A 20854-nucleotide genomic window follows, 5' to 3' on the forward strand; every position below is an offset into this window, starting at 1 on the left:
ATGTATGCATCAACTGGACGACAAGTCCAAATACTCAATCTGAAATAGCCATATTGGTCCGCAACACCTCAGGCCTGTGCCACAACTGCTCAACCTGTACATGACCCTCGCATAAAGCACCCGGGTCAGAAAGGTATATGACCCTCGTATAAAGCACCCGGATCTGAAAGCACATGACTCTCGCATAACGCACCTGAGTCTGAAAGTATATAACCCTCGTATAAAGCATCCGGGTCTCATGGGCTGGCACTCCCAACCACTTTTTCGGAAAAGAACACTCTCTTGCGGTGGCCAAATCGCTGGTATTCGTGAAATGCGTGCGAGCAATGGCGATCAATGTAATATGCTCAATAACCAATCGTCGGCAACTAGCCGACAATCACCGCCCCTTAGGGCACACTGACCAATAGGTAATCGAACTATAAGGAACACAAGCACTGACCACTCAGGTCAACTAGGATGGAACTACTCAACATCCCTTCGAAGACATGCAAGAATCAACCACTCAATGTCAACTAACATTTATATACACAATAACCGACCAATAGGTCATAAGGATGTCACATCATACATCGATATAATCAAGAACTAACCGTCAGCCACTAGCCGACAATCCTGCCCCTCAGGGCACATCAACCATATAGGTCATCAAGTAGTCCAACCGACTAAGTAGGTCACGATAACAATGTAGTAAACTGACCGAACAGGTCACAGATACGGAATACAACAACCGACCAACTAGGTCACAAAACAGATGCAACGCACTGACCGACTAGATCACAATCTCACAAATAATCACAAAACCGCTCTACTCTAAACATGATACATGATATGCAAAACAGCTAAATAGAGCAACAAGGAAACATAGTATAGGTGCTAGGCTCAATATATATTATACCCATGTTGTCACGCCCGGGTACCAGCGGAAGCATATCCGGTACGTGCACAGACCCGCCATACACCTGCAGTATATAAGGCGTCTACAAGAACATAAGTCGATAGGAAGAAAAAACATAGAAAATCCTATTCTGATATCAGAGCAAAGTACAAGTCGATATACTATCCGCAAAAGAACAAAGAGTGTATAATCCAAAATCTCGGCTAAAAGAGAAAGTATCATAACTGAAGTAACAGTCCAAAAAAGTACATATACATCACGGGGTATACAAAAGAAGATACAATGGTAGTCTCTCTATACATGGGGACATCACCCTCGGCCGTAGCCCGAGTGGCAAGGTGATCGACTAGCAAGCTCCTAGCAATGTCTAGCTAGATGCGACTCCCTTGCCACGATCCCTAGCCTCTCCTGCAGATGGCTCTGTAGAAACAACAATAAAAAGGGCGTGAGAACTATTAACAATAGTTCCCGATCGGTAAGCCGCCAGCCTCGGCGAATTACACCACTAGGCTCAAGATGTACTAAATGAAAGTAAAAGCGATAATTACATGATATAAATATGCAATGCTAGCAGGCAATAGGCATGTATTCACATGTAATCATGATTTCTGCAGTAATGAATCAGTTGAGTAATAGAAGCATAGCAACTACTATAAACTACTATAAACACAAGCATGAACATGGATGTGTAAGTAAATACTGTACACTATAACTGATGAGCATTCATTACTGTCCTTTGTCATTTAGTACTTTCTTTTCATTCATAAGAATCTACCCAAGGTTGTCCCACTTGCGCCGCGCCTGATGGCCCCGTGGTAGTATACACTCCCCACGGCAATCCACTTCGGCACCCAATCCCGCACGGGCGAGCAACTGTCGCGTAGGCCAACTCCGGAGTGCCGGCTTGTAGGGAGCTACCCTCACAAGCGTGTGCGAATGAGCACGATGGCAAGCAAGCATAATACACAGTCCAACATGTCTCAATTATCATGTTTTAACTCACAATATTCTCGCTCTCGATCCTTTGATCGACATTTCAGTATACAAATATTGATAACAACTAGTATCCACTAGGTTAATAAACATACGAGAGGAATGCAACTTTACATATGGCATTAGAATCTTTCCACTATCATAGCGCTATCAACATAGGCATAAAGCATGTTATTGTTCTATACTTTAGGGTCGTTAAAGTCATAAGAACGTCATTGTTCTCTAGTGTCTAGGAACATGCTAGAAACATATTAACTAGTCAGCATAAACCTGAATACTTTATGCATGTATGTTCTCTACTTAATAGAGATTTCATTTCAAACAAGCTAACATTAAGGTGACGCATTCGAAGTCCTTATTAATCATATACGCATAGGCTAGATCACTTCTATAATACACATAGAACATAGGGGAGCTTCACTTGCTCTGGTTAGGTCCGACCCACCTTGTACCAAGCTCAAGTCAGTCCAAAGGAATCCCCAGGATCAGCTCCACTAAGTCTCAATCCTGCTGAACACAAGGCGTGAATATCGTATTACAACTTCAACCGAAAGGTCCAATTTTGGCGTAATTGGACTTAGTACATAGGAATAGTTTAAATCCCTGTTTTGGCACAATAAATACCTCAAGTTAAGCTTCTAAAAGGCCCTCCAATGCCAGTCGAAGATGGTCCAAGGGTCAATTACCCTCCTGCTACGAACAATACCGAAACGACATCAAAATGCTTACATCTAAGTTATTATAGTCGAATTCTTACTAAATCAGTTTTAAACCTGAAATTCCTGCTCACCACAGGGTAGAACACCTTCTAAACCAGTCCCCAAGGTCACCAAATAAGCTCAATTAACTTCGAAAATCTGCTGCGAAGAAGCACTCCCAAACTGCGTCAAGTTGTTCCAACAAATCGCATATAGATCCGAAATAGCCTCATTAGTTGACTAATTACCTGTATCAAGCCTCAAAGCAACTTTTCCCTGGATCAAAGTGGGTAAATCACAGCTAGATACCTCCTGTCTAGCTGCAGGAAACCATAACAAACTCTGCTGGAATCAACGGAACAAAAACGCGTCAAAATCCGACGATAAACCACAAACTAGAGAAAATTGAGCCAAATACTTCTCTAAAGCTCTCTATCAGCAGCTCTCAGCATTAGACATGGAAAAATACTGTCAAAACACATCCCTTTACCTTTTAAAAGCTGTCCCCTAGTCCACCCAACCAGCGAGCGACAAGCGCGGCGCAAAACCGGCGCAAAACGGCGTCTTCAACTTAGTGAGAGAAAATCCTAGAGAGAGAAAAGAAGAAGAAGATGGAGGAACCTTCCTTAGAGCTCCAGCATACTCCAACAAGTCCCAGGAGTCGTGTTGGGGTTAAGTAGATAGGAACAAGAGGTGAAATTACCAAAATAGCCTTGCTGCCACATATTGCCACTGTGTACCGGTACACCATAGTGGCTGTACCGGTACACCAAGCAGAAAAACTGAATTTCGCCAGTTCAATGCATTTCTTGCTTTTAACCCCCCAATCACTCTCTAACTTATTCAAAAACTTGTCCAAGTCATTTAGAACATGTAGAATAGTTCCACACTTCATTCCTCACACTCGAACTTTGCAATTTGCGAAAGTTCAGTGTATTACACATGTAGAGTAATAACGGGAGAACAAAGGTAAGAAACCATCACCGAGCGTGCACCACTGTACCGACGTCGGATCGAAGTACCCACCTGTACAAATATGGTACTGGCCTTCCAACTGCGGAGGAAGTAACGACCGGACCTATGAAGGGTCCACCGGGTTAGTGTCCAACCCACAACACGAATCACTAACTCACAAACCCCACCAATAACCCTATAGGAATCGGTTCCCAAGACCGATTGCCGCAATACGTCGAAAGTCCTGAAAATCGCACCGGGACTCCGCCGGGACCCACGAACTGTCCCAAAACTCACCGACTCGTGCTACGAGTCACCTGCTGCCACTAAACACAATTATTCATGCGACTTGGTAGCAAACACACCGCCTCACATCGAAACGATTATCGTTAGATAATCGTTCCGATCCGGGTTCCCGGAAGTGTCCAATTTGACACCGAAACCCACCGTCGCTCACGCATCGTTTTCGAACCCTCGAAATGACGCGGGTGACTAGCCAACAAGGCTCAATGACAACGTGATCTACCGTGAGGCACCGTCGGAAGAATTCCGATCTGAAAACGCGTTCCGTCGATGGATTTCGCCGAAAAACGCACCGAAAATTAGTATTCAATTTTCGAAAAAGCTTGGGGCCTTGGACAACCAGTTCAGAGGTCACCCGCTGCCCGCACACGCTGCCAGCAGCACCCACGAAGTGTAAAATTGCATAAAAGCCCCTGCGACTACATAAAATCACATCATTCTATGTGATTTTCGAGGTTTTATGGCCCGACAGCGCAAACTGAGGATCTTACAGTCTGGCTGAGACACCCGCTGACAGGTTTCGATGTGCCAGAGGCCGTGCTCACACTTCGGAGCCCGGCCGGCCAGTGTGGGAGGCGCGGGGGAGACCCGAACCTTCAGCGAAGAGCGTGCACTCAGGGAAAATCACGCCAAAAGCAACTTCGAAAATTCGTTGATCCAAAGTGAGGTGAGAACTGTGATCATCACTGACCAGCGATCACCGTGCTCACCTCCGGAGGCATCGGGACAGCCTCGGATCTCCGAAAAAACAATCACAAACCCGAAACTATGCACAGGCAGCATGAAATAAAGCTCACTGGGCAGAAGGGCTAGGGCACGGCCGACGGCGACTCTGCGACGGGCGCGTCGATGGCTGACGGGTGCGGTCGACGTGGGGAGGCTGGGGCTCGCGTCCGTCGGCGGCGGTGGCGGAGCAAGTCGAGCCCGCAAGGGCTAGGGCTCGGGTTCACGGGTTGACGGCGGCCAGGCGGCGTCCAGGGAAGCTCCGGGGTGGCGGCAACTAATCGCCTGAGGCCGGGGGAGTACGACACGGCCAACCAAGGGTGGCGGCGGCGCGCGGAGGTGATGCGGCTAAGGCTCGGCCCGATCTGAGTCTGGGCTGCCGCTGGGAGTCAAGGCAGTGGCCTGGGGCCCGCAGGGACGGCGGCATTGGCGGCGAGGGGTTGCTGGAGGCCCAGGAGGGCGGCGCGGCCGGCCAAGAGTGGCGGCGGCGCGTGGGCCTCGAGCTAGGCTGAGCTCAGCCCAAGCTAGGTTTGGGCTGGCGGCAGGAAGCCCAGGCGGCGCCGGCGGCGCACGTGGGCGGCGACTCGACGTGTGAGGGTGACTCTAGGTGGCTCACGGCAGAGAGAAGGAAACCAAAGTGGAGGTTTCCAAAGCTAGCTCGATTTTCGGCGGCCGGAGGTGCTCGCCGGAGGCTGGGATGCGCGCGCGGCTAGGGCACAAAGGTGCTGGTGGCGGCTGGGGCGTAGCTGAGGCAGCTGGCCAGCTAGGGTTAGGGTTTCCTCCATGAAACCCTAGGTTACAATATATTATTATATAAGCTGGCCAATATACAATTTAGTCCCTCAAAGATGGATATTTATAGCCAAGTCCCTCACAGCGCGTGCGTTTCGCCCGTACGCACCTCGACGTTCGAAATCACGCAAAAGGGTACATAAAATATTAGACTTTCTCGAAGATTTTTCGTTTTGCCAATTTCGACCCTTCAGCGAACTTTTTGCGATTCCTAGAGATCCGTCCATCGGATTTCTGATTGGATTCCGCCAGTACGTTCAGCACGACTGGGGCATCGAATCTACAATTTTGTTTCGTCTGATTTGGTCGTTGATTCGCGACGAAACTCATCCTCTCTTCAAAAGGCAAAACTACGCACAAATACATAAATTATATGTATCTCCAGTTTCCTCAAAAACCGTGTGTCAGATCTAAAATTCGTCAGCGCCAATGGTTTCAGAATAGTCGAACCATTGATAACGAGCTATTGGGGTGCTATGAACGGAGTCCGATACGCACCAGAAGCCATCTCCACTGATCGGCCTCTCCGGAAAATCGGAGTTACTATTCACTTTAAGTGATTAGCAATGATCGCGTAACTTCTCCATTCTAACTCATTTTCTGCTGAAACTTGACGAGTGCTTTTGTAATTAAATTACACAAAAAAACATCGTCAACAAAGAGTTTAGCTACATTGCAAAATCTCAGTCCTCACATTTTAATTTCCAAATATTTCGCTGCTATTTTTTCTTTTTTTGTTAAATTACTTGGTTGAATTCACCAAAAATACTCACATGATCATCATTTGAGAAGTCTAAATATCACTTTAGTTTTTTTTTTTTTTTCAATTTACAGGAAGATTGTGAACCAAAAAAAATAAGATAAGAGGTTTTAAAGTTTTCTGGTGCAATTACTTTTACACTTGCTTATACACAAATAATTTGTTCTCTCTTTCTGCATCTTTTGAAACCGTTCTAGTTGAAGCCATCTAATAATAACTGTTCTAGTCGAACACAACAACATTTGTACAAATATCTAGATGATATTTAATTCGAACATTGAGACTTACGAGTTCAAGTTTAGTGTAAACAGAATGCTTGGCAAAAATTAGGAAGTACTTCAAATTCAAAAAGCTTAATTAAACTAAATATGATAAATAGAATGGTATCAACAAATTAATACGCCAAATTTTGCATCTCTTCGAACTAATAACTCACAATATCTTTCTTCGCCTTTGAATAGCGAGAAAGCAAATTACTGAATTCCTGAAAAGTAGTAATCACTAATTAGAACCAAAATATTGAAGAGGTAATAAGACATAGTGCTGAATTTATTCATATACAAGGAGAGTACAGACTACAAAAGCATGTATCTAGCACGTGATCCTGAATTTATTAATATACAAGCATAGTAGAGACGAGAAAAACATGCATATGATATGTGTTAATTACAAAGCAAGCGCCCAAACTTTTTACATAAAATTTTCAGATTTAAACTTTAAATATGATTCTAAAAATTAGAATAAAATTTAATAATTTAAATTTAATAATTTAAAATTTAAGTTAAAATTTTAAAATTAAAATTTAAACTTTAAAATCTGTGAACGAGGGGTGGTGGAGATTACTAGTTTTTTGGTTGTAGGTTATGTTTCTCAACAAAAAAAAAGGGGCACAATTTCAAAAAAAAAAAAACTTTCTTAAACTGTAGGCCGTGTCTCAATTATGTCAGTAATCGTACGTGATGCGCTTTGCTATGATATAAATAGGTCCAAACTTAGAAATAATTACTGAATTTAGTTGTAAAACTTTAAAGAAATCAATTGGTAGATGAAATTAGTAAAAAGTAATACAATAAAATTATGTAAATTGAATAAACTAGCAACATAGGAGATCTTTCTGATCTCTAACTTATTATCGGTTTTTGAGTTACAAATTACATAAATGTTGAGATGTAGAACAATGTCATATAACAACTCTTGTTAGTAAAGTTTTATAACCTAATTAGCTGATTTTTTTTTAAAATTTCTGGACCTATTTGATATAGCTGCTAAATGCAGAGAAGTAATTAATATTATTTTTAATGTATGAGGGTAAATAAGACATAACCTAAAGCGTAAGTGTGGTGCCCCTGGTGTTTAGCAGTCTGTGTGATTTTAGCATCTGAGTCTTGTCGACACATTTGGAGACTGTCGAGACAAGTTGGAGTCGTTTTGTTGCGGAATAGATACAAAACGGACTCAGCGCGATACGAGAGTCGAGTAGAGTTCTGACACTGAAATCTACAAAATATAGGAATTCAATGTTGAGTACCGGTACCTGAGAGGAGTATCGATACCCCCGTGTGATTACAGAACTAGATGCTCTCGGGTTTGCGCAGATTTGATGCTGAGTACCAGTACTTGTTGTTGAGTACCGGTATCGAGCTCGGGTACTGGTACTGCATCGGGCTGGTACCGGTACCTAGTGCGCGAGATTGCAGATTGAGGGGCCGAGTACCGGTATTCAAGTTGGGTACCGATACTCCAGCTGGAAAAGTGAGTTGGTGAAGAGTATTTTGGTCTTTTTGATGGTGGATTATATCACCACCTACCTCCCAGCATGGTTATCTACCTGTGAAGCTTGAGAAACTCAGATAGCTTCTTTGTCTCTCTCTCTCTAGCTTGTGTACGTCACTCGTTGTGAAGTTGAGGGTCGAGCTCGGTGGACTTCTTCGCTTTCTCGGTGGATCGCTCGAACGCGCCGTGGTGGGTCCGATTGAGCCATTGGAGGTCGAGCGAGCGTGCGGAGTTCTCCTAGCGACTTCTTGCCGTTGTTGGACGAGCGCTTGAGGTGGGCTAATGTTTACTCAAATCGTCGGATTTCCTCCTAAGTCGGAGTGTGTCAGCATATATTGTTTTGATGTATAGTAGTATCATGTTTTAGTAGCTCGAATTCATCGATTTGCATAGTTTATGGAATTTGAATTTTGGAGCTTTAATATTAGAAGTTTCTTTATATACTGAACTGGAAATTGACTTAGGAGAATACACGTTAAAATTCTACACTGTCATTTTCTAAAAAGTTACCAGATTTAGCTTCGGGAGCTACTGTACTTTTATATCACCACTGTTAGTGCGAGGTGGATACTCAGATTAGTGTAGGTTTAGATTATGCTCGTGCTGAGGGACCGAGCTCGTTTTATAGTAGAGTGTAGACTGCTCCGTACTGTCGGGTGCCGTCATGGTTGACGGTGGACCCAAATTTATGTATCCGGCATCAGATTGTGCCAAGTGCACGTGAGCTTTGGTTGTTAGACCAGTTTGACCCGTTTGTATTGATTATAGCCTGCATGAGCTTGATTGAGCTCGACAGAGACACACTTGCATACTCGGTTGGGTCGCGCCCACGAGTGAGGCTCCGGAGTCTGGCCACTTTGCGTTGATGTCGTAGAAGTCCAGGTTAGATTTTTGCTTTCCACAGGCTGCCCTCGGGGTGATGTACGGTGTAGCTTAGACAGGCAAGACGGGCGTATCACAGTCCCTAGTGAGATTGGGTCAATGTGATGCATATTTATATTTACAAATAGATTGTGTTGACTAGCGATAGTATAGTGGCATATAGCTGTAGAGTTCTTTCCAGCTTTCCTTACTATCCTTTGCCCATATTTCTGTAGACTTAGTGGGTGGGCCGTTGAGGTTGGTGGCGGCACCCACTAAGGACTATTCTGTTTTACAGTAATCCTCACATCCAGTTGTTGACAACTTTTTTCAGAGCCTTCGACTGCGGCTGCTGCTGTTGCGGATTCGGACAGAGGCAAGGGAGTTGCGAGTTAGAGTCGTCCCTTTCCTGGCCGTTTGCTAGAGAAGCACCCGTCAGAGATAGTTTTGGGTTTTGTATATACTGTTGGTGTTGTGTTTTGTGTACTCGCTGGAGCGAGATATAGTTGTGGATGTTGTATGTACAATGAACCTTTTTTGTTTTATATACATGTGTTTGTTTAGCAGTTCTGGACTTTGGTTGTAGCTCCTTTTTCGTTACAGATACAGTTATCGCTTCGTATACACAGAACATTTCTCTATATACGGCGGGTCTGTTGGCGTGCCCAAAAAAACGTGATAATTTGGGGCATGACAACAGTAAAAATTTTTATAATTAAGCCCCCTAAAAAAAAATCTAAAACAAACCAGAAGTACAAAAAAAAGGTAAATTTATTTGCCAATTTTAAAAATGCAATATGTTTATCTAGTGTGCCATAAATTTTCTTCAGAGTGATGCATTTGCTTTTTCTGGAGTTGTTTATTGGTCAAAGTGTACTGAGATCTCTTTAACTATATGCTATTTTCAATAGTCTCCCAAACTAGGGATGTCGATATGTACGGGTACCCAAAATTTTATTCGAATCCGAATTCGAACGGAGCAAATTTATCCGATACTAAATGGGTATAGTTTTGAATATAAATATCAAAAATAAAAATCCGATGGATATAGATTCAGGTATGAATTTTCACTGTACCCAAACCCGAATTCGAATCTGACCAGAATCTGAATTTATTTTACATTATATATAATATGTATATAAAATTTGATGTTATATTTGAATTTGAATTTTAAAAAATTATATTTAATATAATATATTTTAAAATATTGGAAAGAGAAATAATTATTTTTTGTTCGGATTTTCGGGTTCGAGTTCGGGTTCGGATTTTGGATTTTTGGTTGGGTTCGGGTTCGAATATGGATTTTTAAAATCCGTCGGATTCAGATTCGAATTCGGGTTTCGGGTTTGGAGTCGGGTTTGTGTTTGGGTTTGGGTTTGAGTTTTAAAAATTTGCCCCGAATCCAACCTGTTGACATCTCTATCCCAAACTTTTATAATTTTTGATTCACACTCTTTACTTCGAATTGTTTAATTTGAGTCGTTATACTTAGTTAAGTGGAGAATTTTATTAACTGTTAGAAACTTTTAAAACACGATTAAGTCCATTATGTTGGATGAAATCAACTTTGAATTCAATTTAATTGATCAAAATCATTCTACTAAAAAATATAATTGAGGGACAATTTAAAAAATGGGGTTCTTTTTTTTTTTTCCAAAAATCTGAATAGAAAAAATTCAATATTTAAACTAAAACTATTATCGATTATAGCACTTCTTTTCAAAATCTAAACTAAAAAAAATTTAAAATTCAAAATCCAACAGTTATTTAAATCAAACATTTTTAAAAATGTAACTTTGGTGATTTAAAGTTTGAGATTCGTATCATTTGCTGAATTCCTTTTCTTTTCAAAATCCTAATTTCAAAAAATTAAAAATATTAAATTTATATTATGTAGGTGTGAGACTCCAGATAGTCCTCTATATGAGATATTATAAGGCTAAACTCTTAACCCGGCTTAAGCATTTTGGGTGGTGGCAAGACTCAAGAGGTTAAGAGAGTTAAGCATGCTAGGACGGGAGTAGTCCTAGGATGGGTGACCCCCTGGGAAGTTGGGGCGTCACAGATGATATCAGAGCCAATTACCAGCCGGAAGTGTGAGATGAGTCTCGGCTGAGCCAGGATTTGGATGACGGGCTAGCGAGATGAGTCTCACATTGCCTGGTACTTGTGAGTCTGAGCCTGACGAGTACGTCAGGGCTTCAAGGAGGGGAGATTGTGAGACCCCAGATAGTCCTCTATATGAGATATTATAGGGCTAAATTCTTAATCCGGCTTAAATATTTTGGGTGGTGGTAAGGCCCAAGAGGTTAAGAGAGTTAAGCGTGCTAGGACAGGAGTAGTCCTAAGATGGGTGACCCCCTGGGAAGTTGGGGCGTCACACTAGGACGGGAATAGTCCTAGGATGGGTGACCTCCTGGGAAGTTGGGGCATCACAGTAGGGCATTCCTTTTTTCTTTTTTTACTTGTGAAAATCCCAAGTCTTTTTCAAATATATAAAAAAATCCAAGATTATAAATTTCGAAGGAGCATTCCTGTTTTTTAAAATATTTAATTTAGAAACTAAAGTTTGTATCACTTACTGCATTTTTTTGTCCCTTTCACAAATCGTAATTTTGAAAAATTAAAAAATTCTAATTTTTATTATTTAGGCAATCCTTCTATTTCTTTTTTTTTTTTTTATCCTAGGTCCTTTTTTCAAATACAAAAAAGACAACATTATAAATTTCGAAGGGGAAGTAGCAGTCATTTTCTTTCTCAAATTCATGTCATTTACTGCATTCCTTTTCTTTATCAAATCCTAATCGCAAAAATTAAAAATTTTAAATTTATATTATAATAATTCGTTGGATTAAATTACCGGCCCAAAATATTTAAACCTATTTATTATTACTAGCATGTTGGCCTCATATATTCTAGTTAGAATCAATTTTTCAGCTGATGTGGGACTATTGAGATGTTATATTAGATGTAAGATATACATCCCACCATTTCAAAATCTCATCTTTTGTTTCTAACATAATCAACTAATCAACATTTTTTTTAATATACATACTAAACATTATTTAGGTTTTTGTAATCCTTTGCAGGGTGTNGTGAGACTATTGGGATGTTATATTAGATGTAAGATATAAATCCCACCAATTCAAAATCTCATCTTTTGTTTCTAACATAATCAACGAATCAACTTTTTTTTTTTTAATATACATAATAAACGTTATTTAGGTTTTTGTAATCCTTTGCAGGGTGTACAGATAGTATTTTTCTGCTTCTTTTCTCATAAAAATAAAGAATTGCAATTTTACAAATATATACACCCCACCATTTTGAAAACCCATCTTTTGCTTCTAACAAAAGTCAACTAATCAATTTTTTTTTATATAGATATATATATACATTAAACATTATTTAGGTTTTTGTAAACCCTTGTAGGGTATACAGGTCGTATTTTTCTTCATCTTTTCTCATTCTTTTGAAAAAAAAATAAAGAATTGCAATTTTATACAAAATATGTTAAGATTTTTGTAAACCCTTGTAGGGTATACAGGTCGTATTTTCCTTCATCTTTTCACATTCTTTTGAAAAAACAAATAAAGAATTGCAATTTTATACAAAATATTTTTTTTAAGATGTAAATACAAAAGCATTTACAAAATTTAAAGGGGGGCATTCCGAGAATTGAACTCGGGACCTCTCGCACCCTAAGCGAGAATCATACCACTAGACCAAATGCCCAAGCAGTAATAATATTCATAATTATAATTTACCTATATGAGTAATAAATAGTACAGTAAAACTAGGTTCAGGGACCAAAATATTTCACTTATTAACTAATTAAAAAACTGAAAAACAATAAAAGTTTACAAAATATATACAATTCCCCTTTCCAAAACAGCTCTTTATCTATCTTTTCTAAGTGCAACTACCAACAACAACAAAAAAAAAAAAAGGCTTAATTTCACACATGTCCCCACAAACGTAGTGAATTATAAATATATCTTTACAAAGTTCAACTTTCATATATTGTTCGAATAAAAGTCCTAATGTTTTGAAATATATTCTTACTGTTAGAATGTGTTAGAAAAATTTAGCTGACCATAGATTAAATACTTAACCTTGGCTAGTTTTTGATATTTTTATCCCTTTTATATTATTCTGTAATGGCTTTTGGAGATACATATTTGTGATGAAAAAATTAGAAATATAAACAGTTCTCTAACTGTTCTTTAAAAGATAACAATTCAAAGGAACATATTTAAAAATATTAGAACTTTTGTAGGAATAATAGATGAAAGTTAAATTTTATAAGGATATATTTATCATTCACTATGCTTGTAGAGATTTGTATGAAATTAATCTAAAAAAAATACATGGTAAACAAATGAGCATCATATGAAATTCACGATCTACCCTTAGAATTTTGAATTTTTAAATTTACAATTTAAAATTTAAATTTAAATTTTAAATATTTAAAATTTAAAAGTTATATATTTAAATATAAAAATTTAAATATAAAATTTAAAAATCTAAATTGAAATATAATATAAGGGACAATATCATTATTTTCTATTTATAACTATACACTATTCTTCTTATCTATCTTATCTATTCAAACACTATTTCTTATTTCTGGAAACAACTCAATTTTCATTCAAAGACAAAATTGGTCTATTTCAAATTTATACCAGAACTTATACCTATTCTTGTAATAGACAGTTTTTAGTTATACCTGAATCAATTAATGCAGTAGAGAGGGTAGAGAGGGAGTACGAGCTCACTTCGGATATAAAATGTCATAGTGGCCAGGTTTGGACCAGTACAATAACCAAGGTAACCGACGGCGCCGCCTCTATTCCATCAAACTGAGAAGAACAAGCAGCTGTGCTGTTATTTACATGGATCTGCACTGCTCCTGTTGTAGCTGCAAATGATTCTCTTTCAATGTTGGTTTAAATAAGAAGATGAACCGTCCCTAAAGCAAGTGGCAAAAGGGTTTGGTGGTTGGTACCCGAGATCCCAAATTCAAATCCTAGTTGATTCACATTTCCAGCTAAATTTATTTCTAAATAAAATAAACAAAGCGGATAGCATGCTACCTATCTCTCTCTCTCAAAAAAAAAGAAAAGAAAAAAAAGTATATTTTTGTATTTATTAATTTACATGTGATTTAAAATATTATTTTGGTCCATGGGCTTCTNTTTTTGTAAACCCTTGTAGGGTATACAGATCGTATTTTCCTTCATCTTTTCACGTTCTTTTGAAAAAACAAATAAAGAATTGCAATTTTATACAAAATATGCTCTTTTATGGTAATATCTTCCTCTGTTTTTAAGATGTAAATACAAAAGCATTTACAAAATTTAAAGGGGGGGCATTCCGAGAATTGAACTCGGGACCTCTCGCACCCTAAGCGAGAATCATACCACTAGACCAAATGCCCAAGTAGTAATTATATTCATAATTATAATTTACCTATATGAGTAATAAAGAGTACAGTAAAACTAAGTTCAGGGACCAAAATATTTCACTTATTAACTAATTAAAAAACTGAAAAACAGTAAAAGTTTACAAAATATATACAATTCCCCTTTCCAAAACAGCTCTTTATCTATCTTTTCTAAGTGCACTACCAACAACAACAACAAAAGGCTTAATTTTACACAGATCTCTACAAACGTAATGAATTATAAATATATCTTTACAAAGTTCAACTTTCATATATTGTTCGTGCAAAAGTCCTAATGTTTTGAAATATATTCCTGCTGTTAGAATCTGTTAGAAAAATTTAGCTGACCATATCTTAAATACTTAACCTTGGCTAGTTTTTAATATTTTTATCTCTTTTATATTATATTGTTATGGCTTTTGAAAATACATATTTGTGATGAAAAAAATTAGAAATATAAACAGTTCTCTAACCGTTCTTTAAGATAACAATTCAAAGGAACATATTTGAAAATATTATAACTTTTGTAGGAATAATAGATGAAAGTTAAATTTTATAAGAATATACTTATCATTCACTATGTTTGTAGAGATTTGTATGAAATTAATCTAAAAAAAATACATGGTAAACAAATGAGCATCATATGCAATTCACGATCTACCCTTAGAATTTTGAATTTTTAAATTTACAATTTAAAATTTAAATTTAATTTTAAATATTTAAAATTTAAAAGTTATATATTTAAATATAAAAATTTAAATATAAAATTTAAAAATCTAAATTGAAATATAATATAAGGGGCAATATCATTACTTTCTATTTATAACTACACACTATTCTTCTTATCTATCTTATCTATTCAAACACTATTTCTTATTTCTGGAAACAACTCAATTTTCATTCAAAGACAAAATTGGTCTATTTCAAATTTATACCAGAACTTATACCTATTCTTGTAATAGACAGTTTTTAGTTATACCTGAATCAATTAATGCAGTAGAGAGGGTAGAGAGGGAGTACGAGCTCACTTTGGATATAAAATGTCATAGTGGCCAGGTTTGGACCAGTACAATAACCAAGGTAACCGACGGCGCCGCCTCTATTCCATCAAACTGACAAGAACAAGTAGCTGTGCTGTTATTTACAAGGATCTGCACTGTTCCTGTTGTAGCTGCAAATGATTCTCTTTCAATGTTGGTTTAAATAAGAAGATAAACCGTCCCTAAAGCAAGTGGCAAAAGGGTTTGGTGGTTGGTACCCGAGGTCCCAAATTCAAATCCTATTTGATTCACATTTCCAGCCAAATTTATTTCTAAATTAAATAAACGAAACGGATAGCATGCTACCTATCTCCCTCTCAAAAAAAAGAAAAAGAAAAAAAAAGTATATTTTTGTATTTATTAATTTACATGTGATTTAAAATATTATTTTGGTCCATGGGTTTCTTTGGTGGACCAAAACTATATGGGCTTTGCTTTGAAGCTTGTACGTGTATCATGTATTATACGAGTTTAGTCCTAGATGGAAAACTCATTAGTTTTAATAGTGCTTTACTAATCTCTTTTTAAGCTTTGCTCTATTTGCTGGATCTTTGAAGCCTACTTGGTTTGCTTTATGCTATCTTTTATATTGATTTGTGCAAGGGACTTTTCATAAGAATTCTCTCGTGCTTTTGAATCAGAATAGTTAAAAGGAATCTTTTTACTAAGAAAATAGACTCATTTTCAACATTCTATAAATAAGATTTATTTTATCTTTCTTTTTTTTTAGTATACTAGGTAAACAACAAATTGCTATAGCATTACACACGCGCACGCACACGTGTGTATATATATATATATATATATATATATATATATATCCTATTATTGTTGCAAATACTAAATCTTCATCGTACCAGCACTGTTGCAATATCATATTTTTATCAACATAGAAAACATACCGTCACTTTAGATAACATAAAAAATTTTACTATATTATTGTTGCAAATACTAAATCTTCATCGTACCAGCACTGTTTCAATATCTTATTTTTATCAACATAGAAAACATATCGTCACTTTAGATAACATAAAAAATTTTACTTTCATTTTACAGAACTATAGTGCAATTAATCTTTTGACATTATAGTCGGTTAATTGAACACTGATTGTGAATCTTGATGGAAGATTCGTATTTGAAGAAACTTTTTTACTTTTGATGGCAGTAACATTACGAGGTGGCAGAACCAAATAAGATTTTGGCTCATCATATTTGGTCTCGTTTATGCTATCTCGGAGTCCTACGTGCATACATATATTTAGAAGAAGAACACTGCCAGCCTAAGTGCATGCTCATTGGGTTGATACCTTATAATGACTAATTTAAAATTTCCGAACTTCTAAAATTTTCTTTAATCGGCTATAGATAAACTTTAATATTTAGTCCTTTCGTGATTTACTGTATTTGTAGTTTATATTTCTATGATTTAAAAAGAAAGTTTTATTACCCTATAGTTTAATATTATTTCACTGCAGAGGACTACTATTAATTAAATAGGACAGTAGAGTGATACGTTTCAAAAATTATATCGGATACCTAGAGATGAATTAATTATAAATTAGTTAAACATTGTATTTTGCCACTTTATAGTTTGCAAAATATACTTCTTTTACTATGTTATGCCCCGAATCCCACCAATTAGGCCCGCTAGGGCACGTCCACCAGATCCGCCAAACGGATAAGATTTTTCCTAACTACACAAAGCGGACACATATAACAACCTATACCAACATACATAATGCATGTGGATACATGAAGCATCAGAGTAATACCAGTAAATTTAAACCATTACACCTTTAGCTTTAAGATTTACAACATTTGTTCTTGGAAAAAATTACAAATTTTGTTTTTCCATCCAAAATAGGTACACACTAGACCAACTCACGATCTAACTACTCCGCAACGCCTTTACTACAGTGTCGCATCTCACCAGCAATAATGGGATTTAGAAAGGGTAAACAACAATGGGGTGAGAATTTCAAATAAGTTTGCAGTAGGTGCAACCACCTAAAGTGATACTTTACACCCATTCGGTCCAAAGGAGTCATTAGAGAACAATAGTAAATAAAATAGCTATTTCTATGAAAACAATGCAAGTAATGGAAGTACCACTACAATACCTCAAGTATACTCACTATGCTATAAAATATATCTCATATCTCTCACCATTCATTTGGTTGGTTCTATTTCACACTCCGCACCTCATGGAGAGTCGAGAGTGATCGGTATCTCTTCAATCGGTAAGCACTTGGTGTTGAGAGAGATCGGCATCACCGAGCATAATAGCCACTTGGAGTCAAGAGTGATTGACATCTCCAAGCACTACATAAGGAGTCAACAATGATCGGCATCTCCCATTAGACACAGAACATCGCGATTTATGTCAATATTACACGCTACATTCATGACTTTTAAGGTTAATCACAATGTCCAATACACATACATTTATTGTATGGTTAATCTATTATGCCCTGGGCCTTCACTTTTTCCAGGCTCACCAACAGATTCGTCGTATATATAGGAATATTCTGTGTATACGAAGCAGTAGCTAAACCTGCAAACACGTAAGTACTACTATAAGAGGAAACAGAGCTGCTAAAAATTAAAATGTGTGTGTGTGTATATATATATATATATATAGAGTGAGGCTACTATGCTTCTGAAAGCACGGAGCCTTCTGTGCTTCCAAGTTGTTTTTGATGTTACGAGTTTTGAATCGTCGATCGGCTCCGTTAAACTTGATCTAGAGTATTTAAAGAACCTAGAAAATAAATATTGTAATTTTTCGATATCATTTGCCTAGTGAACTAAGGGGCTTAAAATCAACGGCTGAAAATAAAAATCTTACAAAACGTGATAATATGACATTAAAATTTTAGATCAAAGATATTGATCTTGTTTTATATAGTATAAAGAATTTTCTATCAAAATTTTATGTAATTTGGATATTTGTACACCGTTAAACTTGCAAACGGCTCACAACGACCGTTAAAATTATTGATTTTGAGTCCCTTTGATCACTAGGCAAATGATATCGAAAAATCATAAAATTTATTTTCTAGTATTCAAAATTTCTAGATCAGTTTACGGAGTTTACTACGATATCAAAGTACGCTAAATCGAACGACCAGAAGCACGAAAGATTTCTTGTTCCAGAAGAATAGTAACATATATATATATATATATATATATATATATATATATATATATATATATATATATATATGGCCAACTGTACATACATGTCTCCAAAATACATCACTGTAAATAAAATATAAGTACAATATCATTTCTGTCCATACATATAACGTCACTCTATGTACATGGCTACAAAAATAACTATCTCCAAGGAATATTCTAGCATGATGACCGGGATGGACAGGGATCTAGCTTGTGATTCCCTTATCTTGATCTGAAGCAATAGTGGCAACCAAAGACTCTGAAAGAAAAAATGGTAACAACGGGTGTAAAACTACTATAAAACAAAATAGTCCTTAGTGGGTACAGTCATCGACTCCAACGGCCTACCTACTAAGTCTACGAGACAACGATATAGCTAGCGGATAAAAGGAACAGTAAAGTAAGCTGGAAAAAAAAACTCTACAACTACTTTGTCCATCTCAGACCCAATTCAACAGGGACTACCTGTACGGCCCGTCCAGCCTGTGCCTAAGTTACACCACACATCACTATCGGGGTGGTCGGTCCAAGTAACATGTCCAAACGGAACGGCTGCGACATTAATGCAGGAAAGCCAGATTCCGGAGTGACACTCGTGGGCGTAACCCAACCAAGTTATGCAAGTGTGTCTCCGTCGAGCTCAAACAAGCTCACAAGCTAGAATTAATGCAGATGGTCAACGGGTCAAGGAATCAAAGTTTACGTACCCTTGGCACAATCTGATACAACAAGTATAGATTTGGATCCACCGTCAACCCTAACGGTACTCGACAGTGCGGAACAGCCTAAACTCTACTATAAAAAAAGGGATCGGTATCTCAGCACGAGCGTAATCCCAACGTACACTAATCTAAGTATCCACAACACACTAACAGCGGTGATACAAAGGTGAAATCAACTCCTAAAGCTAAATCTGATAACTTTTCGAAAAATAAAATGTATAGATTTTATGAGCTTTCTTCTAAGTCAAGTCCCATGTTCAGCATGTAGTAAACATATAAAATTATAACTCAAGTTTCGAATTCAGATATCAACTAATAACATACAAATTCATAAATTTAAGCTACTAACAAGATAATCAATATAAAACTCTGCATGCTGAAATCTCTACAACTTAGGAAGAATTCCGAAAACTTCGGTTAACACTAACCCATCTAGCGTGCTAATTTGATAAAGGATCGAATTGAAACTCCACAAGCACTTTCCCCTAGCTCCAATGAAAAGGGAAGTGAACGCGAAATTCCCAAAAATCCCTGCCGAATTCAAATAAAATCAAGAGCCGAATGAAATTTCTAACAAAAATCAATATTACATATGAATTCAACTCTAGAATCAAATTTACCTAATTCGGAGCTAATGTACCTTACAAATCAACATAGAGCAGCTTTGAATCAGTATAGGCAGGTGTGAATCAGTCAGAATCCTCTAAAACTCACTCATAAAGAAGTTGGAGTTACAACTCTCAAAACATGAGGCTTAATTAAACATCCAAAATCAGCATTACGACCAATTTACCTTAATTGAAGCTAAATTCCTCACCAACTCAGCTGAATAACTTGCTCGCCCCATTCCACACACTGAGTAGTCCAAGAGTAGGTTCCAATTTATCAGCTTGAAGTCTCAAAATCTATCAATTTCACCTTCGAGTTCAGTGGTCACTGTTGGAATGCACTGTTGTAGCTGCTGCTGGACTGCACCTTGATGCTTACAATTTCTTGATCCACAAGAAAAATCCAGGGCAAGATGCAGTTAGAGAGCAATCCACGAGTGACCTTTGATTTCTACGCTACAAGAAAATCCATAATTCACCACGAAATTCCATTACAATTATGAAATGGAGGTCAAGAATTCAGCTTCGACGTAAAAACTGTTTTTCGGTTTTCGACTTCAATGAAAATTGAAATTCTGACTCATCTTACCACCAAATTGGTTCAAACAAGATTTTAATCACGAGAGGATGAAGTTAAGATTGCTCCCAATCCTTCCAAACTCAGTTCCTAGAAAAAATTCAAACAAATTTTATTAAAATCTGAAGTTGGTCCAAATCAGTCCAAAAATCAGCATTATGCATCACCTTCGATCAACATCAAAATCACAGCTATTAACCTGCAAATCCAGCTCAAGGAAGGCACAATATGATTCTCAACTTCTCCCCGCACAAATACAAGTGCTCAATTTCGAAAATGGAGCATCGAATCATATCCAATATAGCTCCCATTTCTCAGCTCAATGCTGCCAGCCTGCTGCTGTCGGCTGATTGCTATAGCTGTCGTTGATTGCGTGCCGCACAGAAAACCAACCAGCAAGAGAGCAACAAGGAGAGAGGTATGAGGGAGAGTTCAAAGGTTGACCCACAGCTCATCTACCATGAAAACATCCAAATCACACCAATACTTCTCAGCCAAAAGAGGTGGAAATTGGATTAAAAATCAG

General features: G+C 37.5%; 2 long non-coding RNA genes and 2 other non-coding genes across 7 annotated transcripts; all 4 read right to left on the minus strand.

Annotated features, from left to right (window-relative positions):
• LOC109723518 lies at positions 1288-3260 on the minus strand. Of its 3 annotated transcripts, none has more exons than XR_002219699.1 (6): positions 3080-3260; positions 2838-2931; positions 2665-2748; positions 2516-2584; positions 2337-2398; positions 1288-1318 (listed from the first exon to the last, which is right to left on the minus strand). It is a non-coding gene; the product is annotated as an uncharacterized LOC109723518 (long non-coding RNA). The 3 variants fall into 3 exon arrangements; XR_002219698.1 differs by having other exon boundaries at positions 2665-2751; XR_002219700.1 differs by having other exon boundaries at positions 1295-1318; positions 2337-2401; positions 2665-2751.
• On the minus strand, positions 12419-12490 carry TRNAP-AGG. The gene has a single exon. It is a non-coding gene; the product is annotated as a tRNA-Pro (tRNA).
• Positions 14124-14195, minus strand: TRNAP-AGG. Its single transcript has one exon. It is a non-coding gene; the product is annotated as a tRNA-Pro (tRNA).
• On the minus strand, positions 17043-20133 carry LOC109723421. 2 transcript variants are annotated; one of them, XR_002219665.1, is made up of 3 exons: positions 19784-20133; positions 19572-19674; positions 17043-17795 (listed from the first exon to the last, which is right to left on the minus strand). It is a non-coding gene; the product is annotated as an uncharacterized LOC109723421 (long non-coding RNA). The 2 variants fall into 2 exon arrangements; XR_002219666.1 differs by having other exon boundaries at positions 19764-20133.

The sequence above is a fragment of the Ananas comosus genome, linkage group 17, assembly GCF_001540865.1.
Source record: "Ananas comosus cultivar F153 linkage group 17, ASM154086v1, whole genome shotgun sequence".
NCBI classification, from domain to species: Eukaryota; Viridiplantae; Streptophyta; class Magnoliopsida; order Poales; family Bromeliaceae; genus Ananas; species Ananas comosus.